Below are 27140 nucleotides of genomic sequence, written 5' to 3'. Positions count from 1 at the left end.
CCCTGTGGTATTCTGTTATAGCAGCACAAACAAGACCAAGAAAACCATAGTGTGACTTGCATTGGCCCATAGATTTTACTGAGTAAGTGTAATATATTCGGGTTTGCTTTTCTCCTCCTTACAATAAAATACCTGGAGAGTCCCTCCCTCTTCATAAGAAGGCATCTGGGTTTACTCATCTGCTTTGCTGTTGCCTGAATGACGAACTCAATTCAGAAGAGAAAGGAATCAAGTCTAAGGTTTATTATCTAATTCAGCTTTATAAATAACAAAGCATATGTTTCGATGCCTATGTAATTCCAAAGACTATTTCTCCATATGTTAAAAGTCTGATGGTAAAAAGACTAATAATTAATAAATGGGATCCTTCAAAAATCCCAACATTTAAGGGAACACATCATTCTTGGTATTTTTGGCCAGAAAATGAATTACCGGAAAAATCAGAAAAATTGAAAATATTTTACCAAATTCTTAGCCAATCAAAAATATAAAAGTCATGAAAGACAAAGGAAGATGGAAGATCTTTTCCAGATTAAAAGTGCCTAAAAGTACATGAAAACTAAATGAAACTGGAATTCAGAATTGTATCCTAGTCTCAAAAACAAAGAAAGAGAAAGGGGGCTGTGGTGGGAATGGGGGATAGGGAGAGAGAGACGGAGAGAGAGAAAGAAAGAATAAATGAACATGGAAAATTTGCAAAATTTGAAATAGAATTGAATAAATGTTAATTTCCTAGATTCAATAACCATGTTTATGTAAAATGTTACCATTTGGAAAAGCTGGGTAAAGAATATTTGAGAATTGGGAACTCTTTGTTCTTTTTTTTTCCCCCCCCCAGAATAATCAGATAATGGATTTTCATTAAATATATATTAAATAAAGATTGTGTGCAACTTATATTATTATAATAATAAATTGATACTTTGAAGCAAGAAAATAATACAAAGAAAAATTCATTTCCAAATGCAAAGCAGTATCTTTACTCAGGGGTGATTCACATTTATGTGTAATTTTGCATTTTCAAAAAGATGATTGCTACAATCAGTTATATCACCACTTAGTTATGTCTAAGTTGTATCAGTTAAACATATGTTCCTTTAGAAAATTATTTTTAATATTATTATTTCCTTCAGTGATTTTTTCCAAACAGTGATAGAAGTACTTCTCAATGGACAGAATACTCAAAGATGTTTTTGACCACATCTCGATCATACTGACACCTACAATAAATGCTTGACTCCAAGGGAGCCCAGCTCTAATTTGAGAAGTATGTCCTGTTTGCAAAGTAACAACGAGGTTGTAAGTAGCACTAGTACTTACTCATTATCAAAAAATAATAATTTTAGGTATATTTGTTTTGGATTTCTGTGATTTAAGTCATCTAATTTCTTCAGAGTCTGCACTCATTCCCTTTGATCAGCAATCAACTTTGATCATTCCAAAGATCTGAATTCTGACTTTCAGGACAATCCTTCTTAAAACATTCCACAGAGCAACAAAGTTTGCAACCACCACCATCAGCACAAAGTCCTTTGGGATGATCAGGACAAGATCTGGACAGTTGTCTCATTTCCCCACAAACAAACATTTTGCAAAAGGAAATTCACCAAGAGCCCGGGCTACTCTAGCCCTGCTCTTGATTATTTTGCACTCTGTGGACCCAGACCCAGAACATGTTCCAGTGCCCATCTCTTGATTTTCTGGGGCAACTGAGCAATCTGCAGTTGTATGACCAGGTTTTCTGCAATGGAAACACACCACTGTATTTCTCTTCATTGCTTGTCATTCATTGTTTTCCTTCCCATAAGACTGCCTTTCTTTAAAGCAACTGCAATTTATTCCCTTACTGCCTGATTGTTGCTATCATCTCCCCATCGTGAACCATCTATGAGTTCTGTCTTAGGTATTCCATGAATTCATTCACATCTTCATTTAGGTACTCTTTTTTTCTTTTTCTGTTTTGCTTGTGGTGCATCATTTGCAAGGGAGAGCCTATTGGCTTCAAGTTGTTTGTCCTTTGGCAGATTTTGTCCCTCAAAGGACTTTTCGTATCCTCCCATGATGTTGCAGGCAAGGGTCTCTTGTTATGTGTGGTGGTAACTTGTACCCACCTGGTCACAGTTTCAATGGAGGTACCTTATCAGTTATGCCTGAACCCCCTAGAGCAGTCAGCAAGCCAGAGAAGCCTAACCCCCTAAGGCAGCAATGGCATTCAACACTAGAGGTAGGAATTTCTTGTTATATTTTTGTGACTTTTGTATAAAATTTCAAAATGAAAAGTTAAAAAGCAATAAATAACAATAAATTTTAAAATATAATTCACCAATTTTGAGAAGCAAAAACTTGAACAGAAATACTCCCAATTTCCTTGCCAAAACCTTTGCTTTCCCAGAAGTATTGTGTTCATTTATTCAAGATATTAACCATTCTCATACTACTAAATCTAAAACCCTAAGCACATTTTGTGGTTGGTCTTTTTGGATCATCCTTGCCTTTCCTCTGTTTTCTTTGCATTAGCCCTGGGCACTGGTTCTATTTCTACGGCTTCTAGTTAGGCTAAGTCAATTGTATACTACTAGAATTTATTTGCTTAAAGAAAAGCAAAATTGCATCCAAAACAAATATACTCTGTTTTATTACATTACAATATCAGTATATACAATAAGATGGAAATTTTCTCTTCATGACTCAAAGAAAAAAATGTAATTATTATTATGATACTATTTAATCACTGTATCTGCAAATAAAATTGGGATTCCAAATTGAATCCTGGTCCAAAACAAATATTACATGAATAATTGACAAAATTTAAAATAAAACCACATAAATGTTAATTCCCTAGTTTTGATAGTTACATTTATATGAAATGTTATCATTTGGAAAAGCTGAGTAAAGGGTATACAGGAATTCTGTATTTTTTTTTTTTTCCAGAAAAATGAGTTGATAGCAAACGCATTTTCAGTCAATATCTTAAAAATATTGTGACAGCTTCTATACTGAAGATAACAACTCTTTTGATGAAACAGTCAATAATTAGAGAACCAGTGTTCCAGTGAGCTTATTCAGACATTAGCAATATCAAAAGAGGATATATGGTTGATCTAGTCTTTACTTGGCCTATATGAGCATGAGCAGAGACTCCTATAATACCTCACAAACATACACAAATCACACACCAACTGCTTATCTATAATACATGCAATTATGTGGTTCCCATTCTTAAAACATATACCAACAAACAAAACGATGTCTCCAATTTTCATTAAGGAAAAAGGTCCAAACGTGTAACTGCTGATTTCAAAGCTTTGCCTAACCTGGCCCCTTTTCAGCCTCCTTCTTGTTACTTCCCACATGAATCCACCTTTTTTTTTTTTTTTTTTTTTTTTTTTTTTTTTGAGATGGAGTCTCGCTCTGTCGCCCGGGCTGGAGTGCAGTGGCCAGATCTCAGCTCATTGCAAGCTCCACCCCCCGGGTTTACGCCATTCTCCTGCCTCAGCCTCCCGAGTAGCTGGGACTACAGGCGCCCACCACCTCGCCCGGCTAGTTTTTTGTATTTTTTAGTAGAGACGGGGTTTCACCGTATTAGCCAGGATGGTCTCGATCTCCTGACCTCGTGATCCGCCCATCTCGGCCTCCCAAAGCGCTGGGATTACAGGCTTGAGCCACCGCGCCCGGCATGAATCCACCTTTTTACTTGCTATGTCAAAACGTTCCACACTGGAATACCTCTGTCTGGTGCTGATCCCTCTCTCCAGAATCTCATACAGTCTAATAAACGAAGTACCAACTAAGATTCATGTGACCTTTATATCCCTAACTGTAACCCATTTTTTTCTTCTGAGCTCCAGATCATGTTTTCAAATGTTTACTGGCCATCTTCAGTTTGATGTCTCACAGTTCTTCAAATTTGTACAGATCTCATAAGAGTAATGACTTTACCTACCACCCAAACACAATTAACTAATGAAACTACATTTCAATAATTTCCTCAAGTAAGAAACAGTTTCATCCTTAATTCACCTTTCCCTTGCCACCTAATATACACTCTGCTGTATCTTTTGAATTTGTGACCAGATAATCTCTTGAGTTCAACAACTGCTTTCTACTCTTACTCTAATGCTCTAAACAGCCACTAACTTTTATCAGCTAGATTATCACAGCAGCCTCAAACACAACCCAGCACATCCCAGTCTCCACACTACTACCAAAGTAACTTTCTAAAATGCAGATATGATAATGTCATTGTCAGCTTAAACTCTTGCTCTTACAATGAATCACCAAACCCTTAACGTGACTTCTAAATCCCTTTGCAATCTGGCTAATGCTTAGCTATCCAGTCTAATTTCCCTTCACTTTATCACTATTATGCTCCAAACATACAGTAGTATTTTCAGTTCCTTAAATATACTCTACTGCCTATAGTAGGCAGCCTTTAAAACAGTCCCTAAAAATCTTTGCCTCTTGGTATTCATGATCTTGTATAATTCCCTTCTTTTGAGTGTGGGTTTGACTTAGTGACACATTTCTAACAAAGAGAATATGGCAAAGATGGGATGTCACTTCCGAAATTAAGTTACAAGAAGACTGTAGCTTCCATCTTGCTTGCCTTACTCTCTCATCTTTTGCCCTAATGGAAGCCAGCTACCAAACTATGAGATGCTCTATGGAGAGGCACATGTAGCAAGGAAGTAATTTTTCTGATCAACAGCCAGATGAATTAGAGAGGAACTGAGACTCTTAGCCCAACAAATGATGAGAAACTGAAACTTGGTCAAAACCATATTAATGACCTTGAATGTGAATTCCTTACTCGTCCAGCTTACAAATGACTGCAGCCCTGCCCAACTTAACTGTAGCATTGTGGGACCCTGAAGCCAGAGGACCCAGCCAGTACATGCCTGGATTCTTGATGCATAAAAACTGTCTTTGTTGTTATTGTTGTTTCTAGCCTCTAAGTATAAACATAAACATAATTTTGTATATGTATAAGTATAAACATAATTTGTTACCCAACCACAGAGAGCTTATACAGTGTCCATCACATCAAGGATTTACAAAACATATTTCTTCTGCCTGTAACATTTTCTGTTCCTCTATTTTCCAACTCCTTTTATTTACTACTTTCTCATTCCTCCTCCCTCCACTTTCTCTTTCTCCACACACCCTCCTTCTATTATTCTTTAAGAATTATTTTCTTCAGTGTTTTCTGCATCCCTAAGTGTGAGACAGAAGTCTTTCCTGTGTAGTTTTCCTAATATAAACATGAGCATCTCCCACTAGATCACAGCTCTCTATTTTTCAGTTATATCTCCATGCCTTATACACCCTAGTCCATAATGTCTATTTATTACTTTTTTTGTCATTGTTGTTAATAAATGTGAAAAGTACTGGCAAAAGCTAAAAGGGGGTTATTTTATTAGCCATAATATATAAAAATGAGTTGTAAGGTACAGGAAAATAAAACAACTACTTTACAAGAAATAAATCTAAAACCAGTGGTTTACTGACTGATACATGCTGATAGAGCGACTTGAGGATATAAAAGAAGAAAGAAACAACAGTCTTCATTCACATGTGTATGTGGTTCCCAGTTACCTAAAAGTCATTTACTTCTTCATCTCCACAAAGCCAAAATTGGACTTGCTAGCTTGTTGAGACTCTCCCATTCTGGGCATTTGGCACATCGAAAGACCAGAGGGTCACTTACATCAAAGAATCCTGATGATAAAAGAGCTTTTTCACCTAGATCAAACCCGAAAGACTCCGTGGAATATTGATTTATTATTGGGCTTTTATTCCAAGATCAAACATGTCCCAACGCAGCCAGATATCAATCTGAACTAGGTATCAGTTTATCAAAAAGTGAGAATCAAGCAGATGAAGCCAGTCAAATGCCAGGACTTATATAAACAGTCATGAAAACTGAGGTTCCAGAAGAGAACCTCAGCTCACATCATTACAAAAACTGAAACAGCCTTTTGATTTAGTAAGACTAAAGCCACCTCCTGTGAATTAGAGAGGTATGAGTAAAGATGTATAATCAATAAAATGAAATCAACAAACAAAAAAAAGTCAATCATTTACTAAATATTTACTAGTTGTATAACAGCAAAAAGAACCAACTTTTTTTTAAACATCTACTGGACATCAAACACTGTGCCAATGCTTTGCATCCATTATCTTGTTTACTCTCTCACTGAAATTATAATAAAGTAGGCAGATAAGGAAACCAAACAGTTTGGGCAACTTCACCAGGATCACAGTCTTAATAAAACTCTGAGCTGAAATTTGAAGCTACAGTTTACTTCAAAGTCAATGTTCTTTCCATTACGTGACAAAGTACTTCCCTTCTACATGAATAAAAGAAGACTGACAAAATCCTGTGGATTTAGAGGGTCCATCCTGGCTTTCTTCTGGTTATGCCACTAATTGGGTGAAACCACAGCATCAAAAGAACATGCCCACGAGTGCTTGTACCCACATGTTAGTCCACAGTCCAGTCTGCTAGGGCTTGAGATTTGTTTGCCCAAACATTTCTGGGTCAAATTAAGACAGATTATAGCACATTCAAAGCCCTGCAGAATGGCCAAGGGGCATTGTGGTAGAGGTGGGAGATTTTGTGTCTTGGTGGTTCCAGCAAGAGTTGCATGGAACAGAAGGAGAAGAAAGGGTGGCAAGGGTTTGGCATGACCCTCCCTGAGTCACTCCATTCTGAGAGCTCAAGAAAGCTAAGTTCATACCTGCCTTCCAGGCCAGAATAAGGGCAGATATTTGTCAATGTAGGGAGACAGAATGTATTTTATTTAACAGTATATTAGCTTATTTATAACTTTTAGCTATTTAAAAATATAGCTTGTGGACTTCCATTAGTATTCTTACTCTGAATCCCATGAATATTGTGGAGGGGGACTGGGAAATAAGCATGTATTGATTGATTCAGGGAAGAAAAAATTACTTAATTCAGAAATGTCTCAGGAGTAAGATTATAAACATAGTTTATATCATATTTAGAAATTCTGGTTATCCTACCTACCTGAAAAAAAGAGATTTGAAGTGATTTATATTAAACGACTACAGGAAATCAGACAAAATAGCAAAAGGAAATTTTCAACCACAAAAACAAAAGGAGAAAGAAACATAAAAATGGAGGCTGGTAAGAGTTTATAAATAGCCATAAAGGGCACATGCACTTAAATCGGCTCCGTTCTACTTATACTGAGAATCTTAAAAGCACTTAACTTTAAGTCACATGGCTCTTATAGACCAAAGAATTGTACTAAGTGAAAGTCTTTCCACACCGTGAGCACTACACAGCGTGAAGCTGAAAGCCTCCTCTGTGGGTTCGTTAGCATAATTGGATATGCATTTCTCCCCACCTGAAATTTTTTAAGAACAAAAGAAAGGACCAGCCAAAAGACAAACACTCCCAGGTAAACTCCATCCTTGACAAGAAGGCTTTTCAGCCCGTGAATATCATCTTTCCTGCAATATCCACATATGGAAGTAGACCAGCTAGAATCTCAAGCGTAAGTTGGAGAAGTACAGTCTACCTCTGCAGATAACCAGAAAATAATTCATCATGATACACACTACGCTTTTAAAATGTTTTTTAAACAATTTGCATTTAATAATGTAGTTATAAATTTTAAATTATTTTTTCTACCCTAGTAAAATGTAAAATGTCTGTTTTTGTGAACTCTGAAACAAATACTTTCTGTATTGAAGATCAGTGCATATGGGATTGGGAGTAGAGTGAAGAATATATGTATACGTTTGTTTATTCATTCATTAAATAGTCATTGAGGGAGTGATTACCATAATAAATCAGGCAGAAAGTGAGGTACTGAGGTAGATAATATCAGACTTGGCCCAGCAATCTTGTAGCCTATAGTACAGAGAGTTAGAAAACATTGCCTGTACAGAGCAGATATTAAATATTTCAGGCTTTGTGAATAAAGAGGCAAAAGTGAGATTATAATGTAGGTACTTAGCCAGAGAGAAAACAAATTTCTATTAATTTTGTCTGGAGTCATTCCAACAAACCAACCAATCAGGGTTACGGGGACAGATTTAGTCCACAGCTATTGTGTGATGACACCTCGTATAAGTGTGTAGTCATCCTTCACCAGTAACTCTGGACTTTGTGCGAATTAGCAGAAGCTGGGCCATAATTTAATCAGGATGTTTTCACCCACCCATTTATCATTCACTCATTCATCAAATATTTTGTAACCTTTCACATTGTGCCAGACCCATATAAAGCTCAACTTTTAGTGCATCCTAACACTCTTATTTTCATAATTACCCATTTAATAAGTATAATATGAAAAAAAAAATTACACATTGTCCGAAGTAATCCATGCACCGTAACACCGAGAAAATATGAGCTTCAATTTAAAGATGAGGAAACTCAGAGACACTTTAAGAATATCTTAAAAACATTGTCACTGACACTAAAAATGTGTTTTTTGGTTTTTTTCTGTCACCCTGGCTGGAGTGCAGTGGCGTGATCTCGGCTCACTGCAAGCTCCGCCTTCCGGCTTACACCATTCTCCTGCCTCAGGCTCCCAAGTATCTGGGACCACAGGTGTCCGCCACCACGCCCGGATAATTTTGTTTTTGTATTTTTAGTAGAGTCGGGGTTTCACCATGTTAGCCAGGATGGTCTCAGCTAGTCTCAATCTCCTGACCTCGTGATCCACCCGCCTCAGCCGCCCAAACTGGGATTACAGGCGTGAGCCACTGCCCCCGGCCAGTTAAAAATGTGTTTTAAGCACAGCCTTGTGCGGTCTTTCTTGGTCTCCTCAGCAGACAAGAGGAATGCAATGGGAGGACCACATCTTTTATTCAAACATCCAGTTAGTCATTAATCCATTTATCCATCCATTTCTTCATTCGTATTTATTGAGACTTTACTACATATTTAGCACCAAGTATAAGATATATACCTAGCCAAAGAGAACAGAGTATTTAGTGCCATAGCAATTGACGCCCATCTCTCCGAAAGGTAATGTACAAGTTTTTCTCAAGAAAAGGCTTGAGAAAAAGAGTAACTTGAGTACTTGGAATTTGGCTGGTCACTGCTTTCTCCTTGGACTGCTTACTTATGCAGGTGAGCAGGTCATGTCACCACACCCACACACACCCAACCCCTCCCTTGTACATAAAATATCTGAAAAAGTCATGATGTAGTGCCATCAGCACCAATGTCTATCTTTAGTTTGAACGTCCTGCTACACAGAATGATTTTAAATTACCCATTCACATTCAACTTTAAGTCAAGCAATTCCCTGAAATAAATCTGTAACAGCTCTGGTCCCACTCAGCTCCTGTGGGCTCTTGCTGTAGGCTTAGCACATTGGAAAATATTTCTTGCACAGATTGGAGAAAAACAACTTGGAAATGTTCTCTTTTCTAAAATGCATGAGATAATCAGCATAAAAGTTGATTGGTAATAAAAATCATCCTTTATTTGTAGTTGTCTAGATGCCATATCACATCTTAATACTTTATATGCATTACCACACATAAATCCTCACAGCCTCTTTATGATGAAGTTAGGCTATTATTTTCATATTACAGATGAAAAAAATGGAGCATTTCAAGCTTAAGTTGTTTCCTTTATAGTGGATAGTGGAGGAAAGATCCAAACAAGCATTCTAAATCTAGGAGCCTGAATTTTAGTACTTCACTATAGAGTTGTTTACTTAGTTGCTGCTCTAGGAAATATTCTTGCCCCTGAAGGAAATAGAAAAAAAAAAAAAAAAGTGTGGCAACAGCTTAAGTAAACTAATCGTGCAGAAAGAAAAATGGCAACCTTCTAATGATGATCACCTGGGACAGATGGGTAATGATAAGTGACGTCGTTACATATCTTGGTATTGTATTGGTTTTCCTGTTACAACAGGATGTATTAATTTTGTAATTTAAAAAACAGAAAAACTGAGAAGAGATTTTTTTTTAAAAAAAGGGCAAAGAGAGGGAAAGAGAAGAAATGAACAAAGAAATGAAGGAAAGAAGACTAATAATAGGATTAAGCATGTAAGACATTTCAATGTTGATAATGAAGTATAGTTGGGAAAAAACATTATAGAAAACATCTATAGACTGAATTGAATAAAGGAGTGAATAAATGACTTTCAGGTTTCTGGATTAATTTTTTCATGATAAAAGACAAAATATCAAGATTTTGGAATTTACCTAATTACATTTGTGGAAAGAATCAAGCTGGTTTGGAGAGTTTTTATTTCCATCCCCTAGCCTATAATCCCTTTAGGTCATTACTCTCACTATATGTTCCCTAGAAATATCCAAGAGCCTCATCACAAGATTGGACCATCCAGCTAAAGCTACAGGTGAAGCACTTCCCTATGCCACACTGTTTATCTTCCCTGTGCCCCAAGAGACACACATGATAGGAGGAACCCTTGACGATAGGAGGAACCTCATGTCTTCACTGAATCTTCTTTCTTTCTTATTCCAGGAAAGGCATGTGACTGCCTCATTCTTAAAGATGTCCACTGATGAGAAATAATAACTTTTCTTGTTCTTATATCCTAGGTCCCACCTATGTTCACAGTCTGAAATGTATTAAGTACTTCTAGCCTCAAGAATTATCATAGCCATTTAAATTCATTATTATGATAAAAGCACCTAGTGGACAAATGATTACTACCCTCTGCACAATTAGCCAGTTTATATTCATATTCATTTATGTTCATTAAGCCATAAGCAGGTATTGGGTAAGTGTGAAATCACATGACAAATGGTATGCCTGTGTGGTATTATACTAACTTGGGAAGTGAATTCTAATTGCTCACATCCAATATGAGAAACTAAATTTCCGTCCATTGCTTTGCTATTTCAAGCTCATTCAAACCTCCATCAAAAACTTCATACTTGGCTCCTACTGATAGTCCACTGGGTTTGTCATTTCATAGCATCTACCTATATAGTCACTAAGGCATTTAGAGCAGCAATTTTCAACCCTAGTGTACACTAGAATTACAAGGGGATCTTTAAAAACATTGATGTTTTGGCCTTACCCCAGATAAACTCAATCAAAATCGCTGAAGTATGCATGGGGCTTGAATGTCACTGTTTTTTTGAACATCACAAGGTGCTTCTAATATGGAGTCAGAACTGAGAAAGGATGAGTTAGACATTTAAGTGGGAAGCAAAGTCTAAGGATAGAATCTTTAGGGGGAAATGATCTGGGTAGGAGCTTTTCTTCTCTATACCCTTGGATTATAAGGCAAAAGAAAAATTCCTTATTGCTCATTATTCTAAATGGAGATTTGGAGCTTGTTCAAAAACACTTGGAAAGTAGATGGAAAGTTAAAATATATGTCAAGTCAAAATCCTCAAAATATTAGATATTAGTTTTAGTGAATTCGGGGCACATTTCAACTGGCCTGCCAACTTTCAAGTCCTCTGCAATTATTATCCAAAATGTACTTGAAACAAGCTTAATTTATTCTTTTATCTTCTCTTTGATGTAACTATAGATGGAAGTAGACCGCAATGTAATTGTGTTATTTCAGACAATAAAACAAATAATCTACCGCAGAGAAGTAATCATGCCATTTAAATTTGTCATGGTTGCCTGAACACCTGTCATCTTTTATTTTTAGGGACTGACTATATTCCCCTAATAATTCTAGTTGAAAAAGAATCATCAACACAGCAAAATAAATATTTCTTCAGGAAAATTACATGCAAGTGAAGCATCTAATCAACATGTAAGTACAGCATAGAATGGTGTGAAAGTTTCTAGGTAACACTCACATTTAAGAGAAATTAGCTTCATTCGGGGTATTTTGTTTTGTTTTGTTTTTTGTTTTTTTTTAAACAAAAAGGAAGCTTTCTAAAAGCTCATTGGCTATATTTCTTTTTATGAGATTCTTGTTAATTCACTCAGATACAGTTAAAAATACTGAAGGTGGTAATAAATTCTGCAACCAAAGAAATGCTGAAGGAATCTCAAAGACAGTATTTTAAGTCACAGAGTAGTGTCCAATGTGAAATTTTACTTACTCATAAATACCATGCTGTTTTAGTCTATAATTACAAACAAGCAGTGTAGCTAGTGGAAGGAAGGTATCCTTTTTTTTAAAATTCTTTCTTTCTTCGAGACAGAGTTTCACTCTGTCACCAGGCTGGAGTGCAATGGCACAAACTTGGCTCGCTGCAACCTCCACCTTCTGGGTTCAAGCAATTATCCTGCCTCAGCCTCTCAATTACAGGCATGCACCACCACACCCAGCTCATTTTTGTATTTTTAGTAGAGACGGGGTTTCACCATGTTGGCCAGGATGGTCTTGATTGCCTGATCTAGTGATCTGCCCACCTCGGCCTCCCGACGTGTTGGGATTACAGGCATGAGCCACTGTGCCCAGCTGAAGGAAGGTATTCTTAAAGAATGCAGATATGGGAATTCAAAGCCCAACTATTACAAATCATTTAATACTATGTTAATAATTGCTTATAATTGGCAGAGACTAATTAGTTTCCATCTTCTACACAAAGTGTTGGCAAATTTTCTATAAAGAGTCAAATAGTAAATATTTTAGATTTTCCTTTTTTGAGACAGAGTTTTGCTCTGTAGCCCAGGCTGGAGTGCAGTGGTGCAATCTTGGCTCACTGCAGCCTGTGCCTCCCGGGTTTCAGCGATTCTTCTGCCTCAGTCTCCCAGGTAGCTGGGATTACAGGCGCACTCCACCATACCCGGCTGATTTTTGTATTTTCAGTAGAGATGGAGTTTCACTGTGTTGTCCAGGCTGGTCTCCAACTCCTGACCTCAGGTGATCCACCCGCCTCGGCCTCCCAAAGTGCTAGGGTTACAGGCATGAGCTGCCATGCCCAACCTATTTTAGACTTTTTGAAGCATACAATCTCAGTTGCAACTACTCAATTCTGTTATTATAGCATTAAAGCAACCATAGATATTGCATAAACAAATGGGCATGACTGTGTTCCAATAAATTTATTTACTAGCAGTGGTCTTTGGTAGGCAGCTAATAGTTTGCAAACCCCTAATTTAATTAAATCGTTTAAAAGTGAAATTCTGCCTCTTGAAACCTAACTTTTAAAAAGTAGTTTCAGGGAAAAGATGAGTAAAGAGTAGGAGCCTGAAGGCCTGCAGCAAAGACATCTAAGTTTTGCAAAAGTTTTCTTTCAAATGCATTAATGTGATTCTGGTGTATTTACTAAGTGACGCATGCATTTTACTTTAACATTTCTTGAATCTTTACATGAGACCCCTTTATGTTTTAGAATAATGTAATTCCTTTTTCCATCTCTTAAGACCCCCACAATCTAGAGGGAAAAAAAAGTGAACTGAAAACTCTGTAAACTGCATCATATTAGACATTTTCTAAGAGTCTTCACACTAAAAAACATACAACTTGGCAGAAATATGATTGAGGGCAGGAGGTGAAATCCCAAGAGCACATATTAAGTCAGCTCTGTTTACTAAGGTAGTCATTAGAAATATTGTGAACAGAGGAGAACTTGGCATCAACATTGCAAGAATTACAAACTCTGCTTTTTACATTTATTCCTTTTACATTCATAATGGATGTTCAGGGCTACATTGTCAAGGTCTCTATTTCAGGTCACTGAAAGGATTCTGCAACTCTGAGACATGTTTTCCAAGACACAGAAATAGTTTAGGACCAGATTTTGTGTGTGTGTGTGTGTGTGTGTGTGATTAACCTTTGTAGAGCATGTTCTCTTTTATGAACCTAAGAAAGGATGTGTAAAATTATGTTATGGATTCATTAACTGTTTTTTTTCAGTTCTTTAAGAGATATTTATTAAGCAAGATTTAATAAAAGGGTGGTTTTATGTAAGTAGAATGTATAACAAGAGTTTCTACTTCTGAAGAACAGGCATTGGAGAAGGGAAATAAAATAGTATGTACCTCTGGTCCTCATTTTCCTACCTTGGGTGGAACCTTCAGACTCATTCTTTATTTTTCTCATAGTGCTTAGTCTTAATATTGAGGACAGTCAGAAAACTTGAGGAATGTAAAATCAAATTTATAAACTTAAGAGTGGTCTGACCTGAGAATTCAATAAATGCTAGCTATAACAATGTTATTAATATTATAATGAATAAGTATTATTACCAATGATGTAGATACACAAATGACATATTGAGAAGCAACTGTCTCTTTCAAAACAAAAGGGAAACTATATTAATGAATAATGTGATTTTAAAGTCAGTACCATTATAACTTTGATATTTTGAATCTTTCAGAAGCAGGTGGAAAAATTAATAAACAATAAAGAACATATAACTGGGAGTTTTAAACCATAAAACTACTAGAAGAGAAAAACTATTGTCCTACACATTCACTAAAAAACTTTTATAAAATGTGTGTTGGGCAGTAGCAAAAGAAAGGAGAATATAAGTGTGGAAGAAGTACACGTGGATTTATGTCCACACATGCATATACTCACGAAAATATTAGAGTCATGCAGTTTAAAAGAAGTCAAAAATTTTAATGGAAATGTGGAACTCAAAAATAAAGGCTAAAATATTGTATCTAGTGTCTGAATGGCTACTAAAATAGTAAAAATATTTAAAATGGAAAAAGTGAATAGTTGGAGTTAGAAAAGATGTAATGGTTTGATGGTGTTCTACCCCTTTCCCTGCTGTTCCTGTTTCAAAATGACAAATGGGCAAACTTAGTAGGGTGTGGATTCATTCAAGGAAAGTATGGCTGTGTAAAGATAGAATCTGTCAATAGGCTTAAAGGCAGCAGGTAAATATTTTTAAAGTACAATATTTTCCATAGCCATGGGACAGCTGAACAAAAGTTTCCAGGTATAAAATAAAACAAGAAACTATAAAAATAATTTGTCTGTGACCATGTTTGTGCTTATGTTTCTAGGACCCAAGTAAAGGTAAAAGCAAAAACTATACGTACTTGATTCACTGGATACAAACAGACATAGCACAGGTGCTTACCAAATTCTAAGTAGTCAATTAAAATATAGAAACTCTACATTTTAAACTCCAGAAAGAAAACTTATCTAAATTCTAATATTGTAACATACTCAGAAGGCTTGTAATGAATGGTGATAATCTTCCTCCTGGATACTGTGCTAGTAATCATACAATGAAAGAACCAGAAAGAAACTGATGTAGAATCCAAACCATTAATTATCAGACTTACAGATTGAAAGACTGTGATTTTAAGATTCTGTGTGTGACTAAAAACATCTTATTCTTTTTTTTTTTTTTTTTTTTTTTTGAGACGGAGTCTTGCACTGTTGCCCAGGCTGGAGTGCAGTGGTGAAACCTTGGCTCACTGCAAGCTCCGCCTCCTGGGTTCACACCATTCTCCTGCCTCAGCCTCCTGAGTAGCTGGGACTACAGGACTCACCACCATGCCCGACAAATTTTTTGTAATTTTTTTTTTAGTAGAGATGGGGTTTCACCGTGTCAGCCAGGATGGTCTTGATCTCCTGACCTCGTGATCTGCCCACCTCGACCTCCCAAAGTGCTGGGATTACAGGTGTGAGCCACCACACCCAGCCAAAACTTATTATTTTTTGCTTTTCCTCTGTCCTCCACCCAATCCTGACATTTATTATGTTGATCCAGGTGAGGTTATCTGCTCATGACTCTTTTTTTTTCATTGCTTAATGATTAGCATAGACATGTTTCTGTCTGACCTGCACTACAAGCAAAATAAACCCAGTCATCATGACCCAGAAGGTTCCAGCTCTTTCCATGTTTTCAAAATGTTACTTATTAATATATAAGTAAATTTACTATTGTGTAATAAATATATACTGCTATGTTTTGCAATGCCAGCATAAGCAGACAGCTTATGAATAATATTTTATAAAAAAATTAGAAATCATGGTCAATTACTTACCAATTTTAATATTTTTTTTAAACAAATACCAAAGCATTTTAAAAACCTTTCCAAGCCTTGGATTAATAATACACATGATGTCACCTAACATTGGGTGACAGGCCCCTGAGATGGCAGAGGTGTGTATTACTTCACTTCTCGTGTGTGCCTTGGTGTTCACAGCAAAATGGTTACCTGTAATCTGGTCTCCAGAGGTTTTATTTATTCATACTGCAGCATCCACTACTTTCCTTGAATTTCTCTTCAGTGGTCTAATCACAAGTATAAAAGCCTACATTCCTTCTATTCATTATATTTCTTATCTGACTGCATTGGAAAACTGCAACTGTAATTTTTCTCTGAGCTATTATAACATAAATTAATAAGTTATTTAGTAGATGATAACCTAACTTCATTCTCATAGTGGACTTTGTAGTATTTTGAATTTCCTGTTTCGTTGTTCTTCCATTAAAAACAATTCGTACTATATATTAAGGAATGAAAGAACCTCCTAAAATGGATTAGTTAGCTATTTAGGAAACTTATCAAAGGTATTTGTTTTCTATTTTTTCAAGCCACAGTAAACCAGTCTGAGTGTAGATATCATGAGTTTGTGATTCTTCAGAAAATTCTCTTTATTGCATAGTAATTGTGGGCTGCTTGTGTGATATAGGTCAGAAAATACAAAGTTCCTTATATATATAGATGTGTGTGTATATATATATATATTTACTTAAGCCATCTTATTTCTTCAATCCCAGCTAGAGATTTATAACTTCACTGATTTTTCATTGAATTCTTATAAATTAATCATTTTGATATGAATTTTGATTCATATCTATTTTTCTTCTCCATGACCTTATTACCTATAGAATAAAGTCTAAATTCCTTAGACTGCAACTTCACTTGTCCTGTATCTTCTTCTAATTAACATCAATTACCACTAATTTCTCTAGTTTCACTACTTTAAAAGAAATTCCCTTTGCAGTATCATCTACCCTGCAATTTTACCTTAGAGCAGTTAACGCAGCTGCAATTATCAGTGTCACCTGTTTTCTGTTTCTGGCCTAGGATTCATATTTACAGAGATAACCTCAGGGCCTAGCATAGGGCCTTACCTACAGTGAAAACAACAAATATTTCTTTAGTGGCTGTTTAATTAATGTTTTTCTCTTCCTCTTCACATCTGTGAAATGTTATTTCTCACAGTTCTTTCTTTTCCCACTGAAATAGCTGTATTGCATAGTAGGTGATTTCACCCACTGTTTTCACTACAAATTTTATATTGATGACTGTGAGATTCATATTACCAGCCCAGAAAAGCTTCCTACTGGACAACTCTACTAGAATTTCCCATAGGTATCCAAACTCCATATAATTAAAATTTGGCTTTACCTTCTGAGACAGCCCGTGGGAGATGGTCCGTGGAGTAACTCCAACCAGCCTGCCCGCTGAGGTGGAGCCTAGGGAAGGTCAGGACGTTTACAGCAGGGTGAGCCTGAGCCTGGCCCCTCCTCTTCCTGTGTGGAACCTGGGATTCTAACCCTCTGGCCGGAAGTGCTTTAGCGGAGATACTCTGGCCTTGAGAGAGTACCTGTTTCCGTCTTTTCTTCTTTTTTCCTCCAGTAAAACCTTTCTTTACTCATCCTTTAAACTGGTCTGCGAGCCTAAATTTTCATGGCCATGAGATGGACGAGAACCCCATCTTTAGATGAACTAAGGAAAAGTCTTGCAACATTCTTCTGTAACGTGGAGGCTCTAGAAGCCCTGAGAGAAAGGGAGACTCAGAGCTTCTCACTGTTGCTTCTCAGCCTTTTAATCTTCAGACTTCTGGGTGCGGGGGAAGCCATGCCTCCACCCCGCGTAGCTCTCGGGCCTTTTCATGGCCTTTTCCTTCCTGTTTTGGGACCCACCGGTAACCAGCAGCTCCCTTCGCTTCCCGCTCCCTGCTGGGGCTGGGACTCATGGCCTAAGGGTCCTGCACAGCCGGCTGGCTCGTTCCCAGCCCCTGTAGGCTGCCCCAGCCTTCCCCTTCCCTGTCCAAGGGGTTTAACTCTCAGACAGTAATTAAGCTAAACTTGTCTCCCTGGTGGAGGAAGCACTTGCATAAGAATAAGAGGTTGCACTTTTAAACTGTTTCTCTGTTTCTTCTCTGTCCCCTTCTCTACCCTGTCAGCAAGCTAACTTTTAAAGTTTTTTTTATTGTTGTTGTTGTTGTAGAAGATGTTTTACTAGGCCAACTATAACCGTATTCTCTGCCAAGTTTTTGTTGTGAAATCAAGCTTCCATCTTGTTTTATATCCTGAGGGCATGGCTGGTAACTGCTTGGCAAGGCTTAGTTTAGCAATACTGCCTGAGGGGATGAGCCCCCCACCCCAGCTTAGATGTCTGCAAGTTTGTTTTCTTAGCCCTGTTTCTTTTTTCTTTTCTTTTCTTTTTTTTTCTTTCCTTTTCTTGAGATGGAGTTTCACTCTGTCGCTCAGGCTGGAGTGCAGTGGCATGATCTCGGCTCACTGCAACCTCTGCCTCCCAGGTTCGAGTGATTCTCCTGCCTCAGCCTCCCAAGTAGCTGCGATTACAAACACCTGCCACCATACCCAGCTAATTTTTATATTTTTAATAGGGGTTTCACCATGTTGGCCAGGCTGGTCTTGAACTCCTGACCTTAGGTGATCTGCCCACCTTGGCCTCCCAAAGAGCTGGGATTAACAGGCATGAGCTACTGCACCTGGCTGCGTAGCCCTGTCTCTTAAAGTGCCCCACCCAGCGACTGGGTTTTTTTTTTTTTTTTTTTTTTCTGCCTGTCTGTGTGTGTACTGTGTGTAATGTCTGTCAAAAGAGCTCTAATTAATTTGGCCTGAAGAAAGATAAGCACTTGGATCTAATATTTTTTAAAGGGAAGATAAAATCTGTGGTAACTTTCAGTTCCCTGACTTTAATCTTTCAGAAATAAAAAGAGCCCTAAAAACTATTAGTAAAATAGAGATCACATGCAAGGTTTGCTAAGTGTTTTAGGTTACAAACTGCTTTTTGAATTTTGAGAACTATTTGACTTGGCGGCTTCACAATTGCTAAGACCTGGGGACAGATGGAACTAACCACTCTTAACTAAGAAGGCAAACCTTGGCTGCAGTTAGCACACAATTAAAGCAACTTACCAAATTTTACCTTAAAGTTAAAAATTGCTAGGAGTTACTGAAACTCCTAGAGCTAGATTTACATGCAAGGTGTGTAACAACAATAAAATGTGTTTTTAAGCAGAAAGTTAAGGAGACATGGAAATGTAAACTAAAAGGATGGTTTTAAGTTAAAATAGGAAAAAGCTGAAGGTTCAAAGAAGTGGTGGAAGAATGGTGGAAGTGAATCTTCCAGAAGAGGCTGTGTAAAAATATTGACTAAATTCAATAAAAGGTATTTATAGTTTTTCTGTAAATTGAACATTGAAATAAAAGCATAACAAGGTTTTCCTAAGGTGCTAATCTGCTTTTTAGCAAAATTTGTAAAGAGTTATAAAAGGTTTTTCTTCTTTTAAATTTCTGAATCATCATTTTGGCAAAATAAATAACTTACGGTAATCTGGAATTCTATTTCATAATATCAAGTATTTTAAACCTATAACATTTAACAGCCTTTTCAGAATCAAACTTCAGCTTCAAAATTGTCTTTCCTGGCCCAGCGTGGTGGTTCATGCCTGTAATCCCAGCACTTTGGGAGACAGAGGCGGACGGATCACGAGGTCAGAAAACCAAAACCATCCTGGCTAACACGGTGAAACCATGTCTCTACTAAAAATACAAAAAATTAGCTGGGCGTGGTGGTGGGCACCTGTAGTCCCAGCAACTTGGGAGGTTGAGGCAGGAGAATGGCATGAACCCGGGAGGCGAAGCTTGCAGAGAGCCGAGATCATGCCACTGCACTCCAGCCTAGGGGACAGAGTGAGACTCCATCTCAAAAAAAAGAAAAATTGTCTTTCCTGACATGTGGCTTTTTGAATACTTCAGGGGGCCCCTGAACTGTCCAGAGAAGAGAGGCAAATTTGACATGTTTAGGTACATGGTATAGCCAAAATAATGCTCAATCTTCTTTAGTTTTATATCTTGGTGAATAATGATAATATACGTTCCTAAACTGTGTAGTATTTCTAAAATTCTAATGTCTAAGTATATGCCATCAATCATAATTAAGGTTGTTATGTTAAATTATTGTAACAGAGATAACCAAACTTATTTGTCAATTGTGTTTCTAACTGTAACTACCCTGGACATTTTGCTATTCATAGACAATTGTTGTTTGGTTTTAATCCATTTCAAAAAATGGTTTATAATAGGCTATTAGACTCTGACCACAGACTGTGTGGCTTAAATAACAAATTATTTGCTCATAGTGCTGGAGGCTAAAAGATCAAGGCCAAGATGCTGGCAGCATGGATATCTTAGGCTAGGCGCAGTAGCTCACACCTGTAATTCCAGCACTTTGGGAGGCCGAGGTGGCTGGATCATGAGGTCAGGAGCTTAAGACCAGCCTGACCAACTTGGTGAACTCTCATCTCTGCTAAAAATACAAAAATAGCCTGGTGTGGTGGCGTGCACCTGTAATCCCAGCTACTCAGGAGGATGAGGCAGGACAACCACTTGAACCCAGGAGGCAGAGTTTGCAGTGAGCCAAGATCACAACACTGTACACTCCAGCCTGGGCAACAGAATGAGACTTTGTCTCAAAAAAAAAAAAAAAAAAAAGAAAGAAAGAAAAAGACCCTGACAGGTGCTCTCAGATACCATTTCTGATCGTGTTTGAGACAATTAGGTTTCTGATAACTTTGGAGATTGTGACATTGGAATAAAGGAAAATGTACAGGACTCATAAAGAGCTGAAATGTTCATGAATATCAAGCAAAACAAGATTTAACTAAATTGACCTCAGGAAGCTGAGCAAGTCTTTTTGACTTTTTCTTGGAATATTGCTACTCCTTGTTTTGTTTTTCAAAGTCAATGAAACTTATTTTGAACTATTTACGGCCTTTAATAATTAAGTAAGGTATACTCCTGTGGACAAAATTTGGGGCATGTTTGTTTCTCTCTGCCTCGTTCCTCTAGAATTTGGAGACTTTCTGTGAGTATTCTTAATTTATGGCAATATTTGCATCAGTGCAATAAGAATCCATTTTTATTTTGCGACAGAACACAATTGAAGAAAATGGTTATTTTACCAAGGCTTTGACTGGAAGGGTATGCTTTGCTTTAAGGAGTCAATCTCCACTTGCAGAGCCAATAAAAGCCCAGTGCAGAAATTGGCCTCATACCCTTGGCTACACAGTCCCTATGCAGGGTTCCTCACCTGTGGTCAGTAAACAATTTCACTTTCTAACAGGTGCAAGGGCTTCAAGTTTATCTTGGGACCTTAAGGGGAGAGGATCACCCAACTCACAGGTATTTAAGAACGCAAACCCATGACTGGGCTCCGCTTTAAACGGTCTTATCTGAGATTCCTTGTGGAACAGACTTCCATCAAAGCCAATCCAAAAGCCCTATGTAGAAATAATTGCTCTTGCTGCACTTTATGCAAATAATCAGGCCAAGTATAAGACTAAAGTCTATTTTGAAAACCACTCAGTCCTATCATAATTTGTTTTCTAACAACCATGATGTCTGCAGAGAAACAAATCATGCTTCAAAACTTATATATTTGTCATTAAATTCTAAACTCGTTGTTTTTAAGTTTCTTGCCTACATTTTAGACTAACCCTGATTGTTCCTGTGAACCAACCAGCAATCTCTGGCTGTAGCTCAGAAAGAACAAAAGACATGGGTAATGATGAAATATGGACCAGTATTCTAGTTCTGAGCAATTATCCTGCAAATCTTTCCAGGTGATGGGAATAAATATGATACCAATTACTCAGTAGTTTCCTTTTGGTAAAGTAAGACCAAGGGAGCTAACCAAAGCAAAGCACCATGCACCCAAATTCTAGCAAGCATAACTATAGCAGCCAGTTATCTGGATGTGTCACAAGACATCATTTCCTCTCCCTTGTTGGAGGAGGACTCAGTTCCACAGTTTCACGTTACCATTCAGCTTATGATAAGGAGTTCACGCAACCCCTCTTGAGACACATTTTTGTCCCAAACTCAATTCCAAGCTTCAGGTCAAAGTCCCAGGAAGGAAAACTGGATCTGAAGGATCCAGAAGCAAAGACAACGATGGGTTAAAAGGCACAGTGCAGGAGAGTGTGGCTGATTCCCACCGATTAAGCCAACCCCAAGTTTCCTGTTTCATGGATAAAGACCACGTTAATATCCATGGCATAAATGATGTCTAGGGAACTCCAAGGCTTCTGACAGCAGGTGGAAAAGAGACCTAGGTGAGAGCAGATGATTCCTGCTATCTAGCCACCCCCCCCCCCGCCCCGCTTCATGGGTGCAAGCCGCTTTAACATTCATGGCAGCACCTGCCAAGGTCGCTGGAACTCGGGGACACTCTTCCTTGTCTCCCTTGCATACCCCAGGTATCTCCTAAGAACTGAAGGGAACCAGGGCTACCTGCTCCCCTCTTTCTAGAAGGGTAGCCATTCATCTTCAGTCTGTACCCCTTTAGAATGCATTCTGAACCTTTGGGACTCCTTTGAAAAAAATGCTTTCTTTTTATTCCTTTCTCCTCCTTGGTCCTCTATTCCTAATAGGTAATTATGTCTCCATACTATGAGACAATCCCCTCAGATGCATCCTCCAAACTGGGGAGTTAATTTCCTAAACCTTAAACTGGTTGGTTTAATATTGAGCTCAGGAGATGGGAACCCCAAAACCCAACATGCCAGCAATGGGGTAAAGTTTTTTTTACCAGTCAGCTATTGGCCTCCATCTCCCTGTGTAAACTGGTAAAAGACCTCAGAAATTTTGAGCTGTCTTTACCCCTCCCCTTGTTTTGTTTTGATACATGTTTTCTAATAACCCAGTTTGTCTGTTCTTGCCTTCAGGCCATCAAACTCCAAACTCTCATGCAACCGGAGCCTCTGACAATGGCCCCTTTTGTCAGGAACCCTTAAATAGGCCTCTAGGGATGGCCGGCCATTTCCCCAAACAGCACCCTGTCAGCAGGAAGCAGTTAAGATTAGTCTTTGTCCTTATCCATAATCTAACGGCAGTTAGATGTAGTTCTTTAGAGGAGGGAATGAGACAGCCAGGTGGGAGGGAGGTCCCTGAAGAAACCCCATACACCATGGAATACTATGCAGCCATAAAAAAGGATGAGTTTGCGTCCTTTGTAGGGACATGGATGCAGCTGGAAACCATCATTCTTAGCAAACTATCACAAGAACAGAAAACCAAACACTGCATGTTCTCACTCATAGGTGGGAACTGAACAATGAGTTCACTTGGACTCGGGAAGGGGAACATCACACACTGGGGCCTATCATGGGGAGGGGGGAGGGATTGCATTCGGGAGTTATACCTGATATAAATGATGAATTGATGGGTGCTGACGAGTTGATGGGTGCAGCACACCAACATGGCACAAGTATACATATGTAACAAACCTGCACGTTATGCACATGTACCCTAGAACTTAAAGTTTAATAAAAAAAAAAAAAAAGAAACCCCAACCAGCCTGCCCACTGAGGTGGAGCCCTGGGAAGTTCATGATGTTTGCAGCAGAGAGGAGCCTGAACCTGGCCCCTCGTCTTCCTGTATGGAACCTGAGATTCCAACTACCTGGCAGGAAGCGCCCTAAGCAGAGGGGCTCTGGCTTGTGAGAGTCTCTGTTTCCGCCCCTACTCCCCGCACCCTGGTTCTTTTTTTCTTTTCACCCAATAAAACCCTGCTTTACTCACCCTTTAAACCATCTGCAAGCTTACATTTTCAGGGCCATGGGATGGGCAAGAACTCTGTCTTTAGATGAATTACGGAAAAGTCCTGCAATACTTCCTTTCCCAATCTTCACCTGGAACAACTTTTTTACAACTAACTATAAACATTATCTTCTAATCACCCCTTACCTGCTGATTTTCCATTATTTCCACTAGTCAACAAATATAAGAAACCTTGTTTCCTTCTCTTCCTCTCATCATACAATGAGAAAACAAGTCTAGCTAACTTGGTTTATTGTATTTTAATTGGACCTTAACTTCCACCAATTATCTCTCCATTATGATAGTAAAACAATCTCCAATATGGATTTCTCTCTGACCTAGTCTTTTTAATCTTAAATTTTTTTCTTCTGCCGTGCTAGTAACCCATTCAAAGCTCAAATATATTATCAATGCCACACAACCATTTAGAAAATGTTAATATTTCATCATTATCCGTAAGTTACATTTAATAGGGTCAACATGCCATATACAGCACCTTAAATCACTATCTTTGTTTTGTCTTTAGCAATCTCCAAATTGAATGTTTAGTTCTATTATAGAAACATGAAGCCACTTGCAGTTGTCTATCATCATGATGTTGCTTGTTCCTTGACTTGGCTGTATTTGTTCTGGGAAAAGTGATATATCACCTTCTACCACCTGGCTAACTCCTATTCATCCAGTAGGACACAATCTAGTTTGCTTTTATTCATATAAAAAACAAATCTGACTCTCCATCTTCCAACTACACAGCCCAGGTCTGTTTCCCTTCTCTCTGCTTAGATAATATGTGCTACTTCTTCCATTGAGTTCATCATATTGTATTTGCAATATTGTTAACTCCTTGAAGGCAAAAGCTGTGTCCCTTATTTTTGTATTCACAATAACTTTATTGTTGGCATAGCAAAAACACTCAATAAATGTTCCATGAATAAATGAATGAATGTACTTACAAATGAAGTGACACTGAATTGGGTCAAGTATTTAAAACTAATCTACTCATTTCGTATTAAAAGTTCTACAACTAGTGTTCCATTCTCAAGTCTGTCACGTATTTCTTTATGTGGAAAGCTTTTCTACCGTATTGCAATGCTAATCCATATTAACCAGTTAATTCTCTCATGTCTCCATTTATTATTATGGCAATATTTTTACTTTGGTTGCAATTATTATTTACCAAAGGTAATGCTTTTACTAAATATAGAAAATAACTAACCAATACTGAAGGGACTTAAATTTGTCAGGAGCACTCAGTTGGGATAATTTGATTTTTAAAATTTAGTACTGTTTATTTAAGTTGACTCTCCAACTTTCAGAAGTTAAATGTCTTGCTTTTAGGGGCATGTCTTATGTTTTTTCTGTTTTTTTTAGCTACTTGGCAAGTGCAAAATGGTTGCTGCCTAATGGTTACCGCTTAAGAAGTTTAGACAACTTTAAATAGTGTGTTGTATTCTAAGAAGGATGAATTGGATGATTCTACTGACTTCATAAAAACAATGTACATAATGAGATGTTAAAGAACTATTGAAGTTAGGAAAGATAATTTTATTTTCTTATGTAAAGGGACTGGAATATGCTGGTTTAGCTACTGTGGTATTCAGGGATATCCATCAATGACATTTGATTAGAATATAAAAGTGAATCTTAATGCAACCCTAAAATAAAATATCTAAAACTGTATAATTATGATTAAAAAAAGTGTTGATTGATTTATTTTCATCTTTGAATGCTGGCTGATCCATAACGTCTTCAATTTGAAGTTCCTCTATGAAATTCAATAATAGTCAATACAAAAATAGTTCAAACATTGCCACATTAACCAAGCCAGTGCTTCAAAGGTGCTGTCCTATCCATTTCATTAGTAAACTTGACTGAACAAGAATAAGATTAACGTTGATTACCAAAATGTGTCCCCAAAGAGAAGCCAGTTTCCAGGAAAATATAGTCCAATAGAATACAAGAAATAAAATATACTGAGAGCATTAATAGTTTTCTCTTCTGAAAAATAAATGCTATTGCTTAAATAAGACTTTCTACAGCCATCTGAAAGCTCCAATTCTCTTCTTTTATCTTAGGTTTTCTTTCTCATTATTACCCAACAATGGGAGAGTTTACTCTCAAAGTCTTTATCCTTGCAATGGAGATAATGATACTGAAAGAAATCAGGCACATTCCTCAGCCCTGGGCTCAACACAAACACCATATATCTCTCAATTTCCTGGGCCCAGTACAAACACCATATATCTCTCAATTTCCTGGGCCCAGTACAAACACCATATATCTCTCAATTTCCTGGGCCAAGTACAAACACCATATATCTCTCAATTTCCTGGGCCCAGTACAAACACCACCTGGAAAAATCTCTGATAAGGACACAGCCGTTTGTGGTTTTACCGAAAGCACAGGAACCAATAGAAAACTGCTAAATGTATAACTTAATATGTTAACCAATTGTAATGCTGTAACCTAAAGAATTCCCTTGTTCCTCTGTAACCTTACAAGTCCTGTTTACATCGGGCTATAAAAAGCGAGCACACGCATTGTTCGAGGCCCTCTTGTAAGCTGTGAAGCGGAGGGACCAAGTTCGAACTTGCAGTAAAAGATCCTTGCTGCTTGGCTTTGACTCTGGACTCTGGTGGTCTTCTTTGGGGAACAAACGGTCTGGGCATAACAATACCTACCTTAGAGGGCTTTGTAAGAACTAGAGACTATATACGTAGGTGTCCTGCAAATGGTAGTTATGATTGTTGACATTCCCAGACACTAACGTTTCCCTGAGGGCAAGTTGTGCTTTTGATACTTCAGTTGCACTCCAAGGAGTGTGGTCTATAAAATAATTCCAGGAAATTTGATAGTACTATAATTTGTTCTTGTCATAACTTTGCCCCAGTTGGAAACAGGTATACTAGCCATTGGCTACTTGTGGTCAGTGCTACCTTGCATTGTCGTTAACAATGAGATAAACATATTAATATGAATTTGGAAATCAAGATGACAGTTACCAGAAAGTGAGGTTCTGATCATGGTGAGCAACCATCTTGATTTGCCCTGGACTACAGGGTTTCTGGAACGCAGGGTTTTCAGTACTAAAACCAGGAACATCTGTGCAAACTGAGATGAGTTGATTACCTTATCTTGTGGGCGTGATTTAAAAGTTTTGTTCATTGCTGTATATCCAGAGCTGCAAATAGTGCCTGGCATTAAGTAGGTTCCTCAATTCATATTCACTAAATGAATCTATTCTAAAATAAACATAATCTAATCATTTTTTCCACTTTTACCATTTACTTCTTTTTCTTCTCCAGTGTTGTTTCCCCAGCATCTCTTCCATTCTATCCTGTTTATAGGTTCAAAACATCAATAATTCCACACACAGGCATATGCACTATTTATGAAATATCTGATGCTTGAATTTGAAATACCTAC

At 37.7% G+C, this 27140-nt stretch overlaps 1 pseudogene; it reads right to left on the bottom strand.

Moving 5' to 3' along the window:
• Positions 1-1326: 1326 nt before the first annotated feature.
• On the bottom strand, positions 1327-13985 carry LOC111521898 (annotated as a pseudogene).
• Positions 13986-27140: the final 13155 nt, after the last annotated feature.

This window comes from Piliocolobus tephrosceles, chromosome 13 (assembly GCF_002776525.5).
Source record: "Piliocolobus tephrosceles isolate RC106 chromosome 13, ASM277652v3, whole genome shotgun sequence".
NCBI classification, from domain to species: Eukaryota; Metazoa; Chordata; class Mammalia; order Primates; family Cercopithecidae; genus Piliocolobus; species Piliocolobus tephrosceles.
Note: the sequence above shows the minus strand (reverse complement) of the source record. Positions and strands in the feature narration are given on the sequence as shown.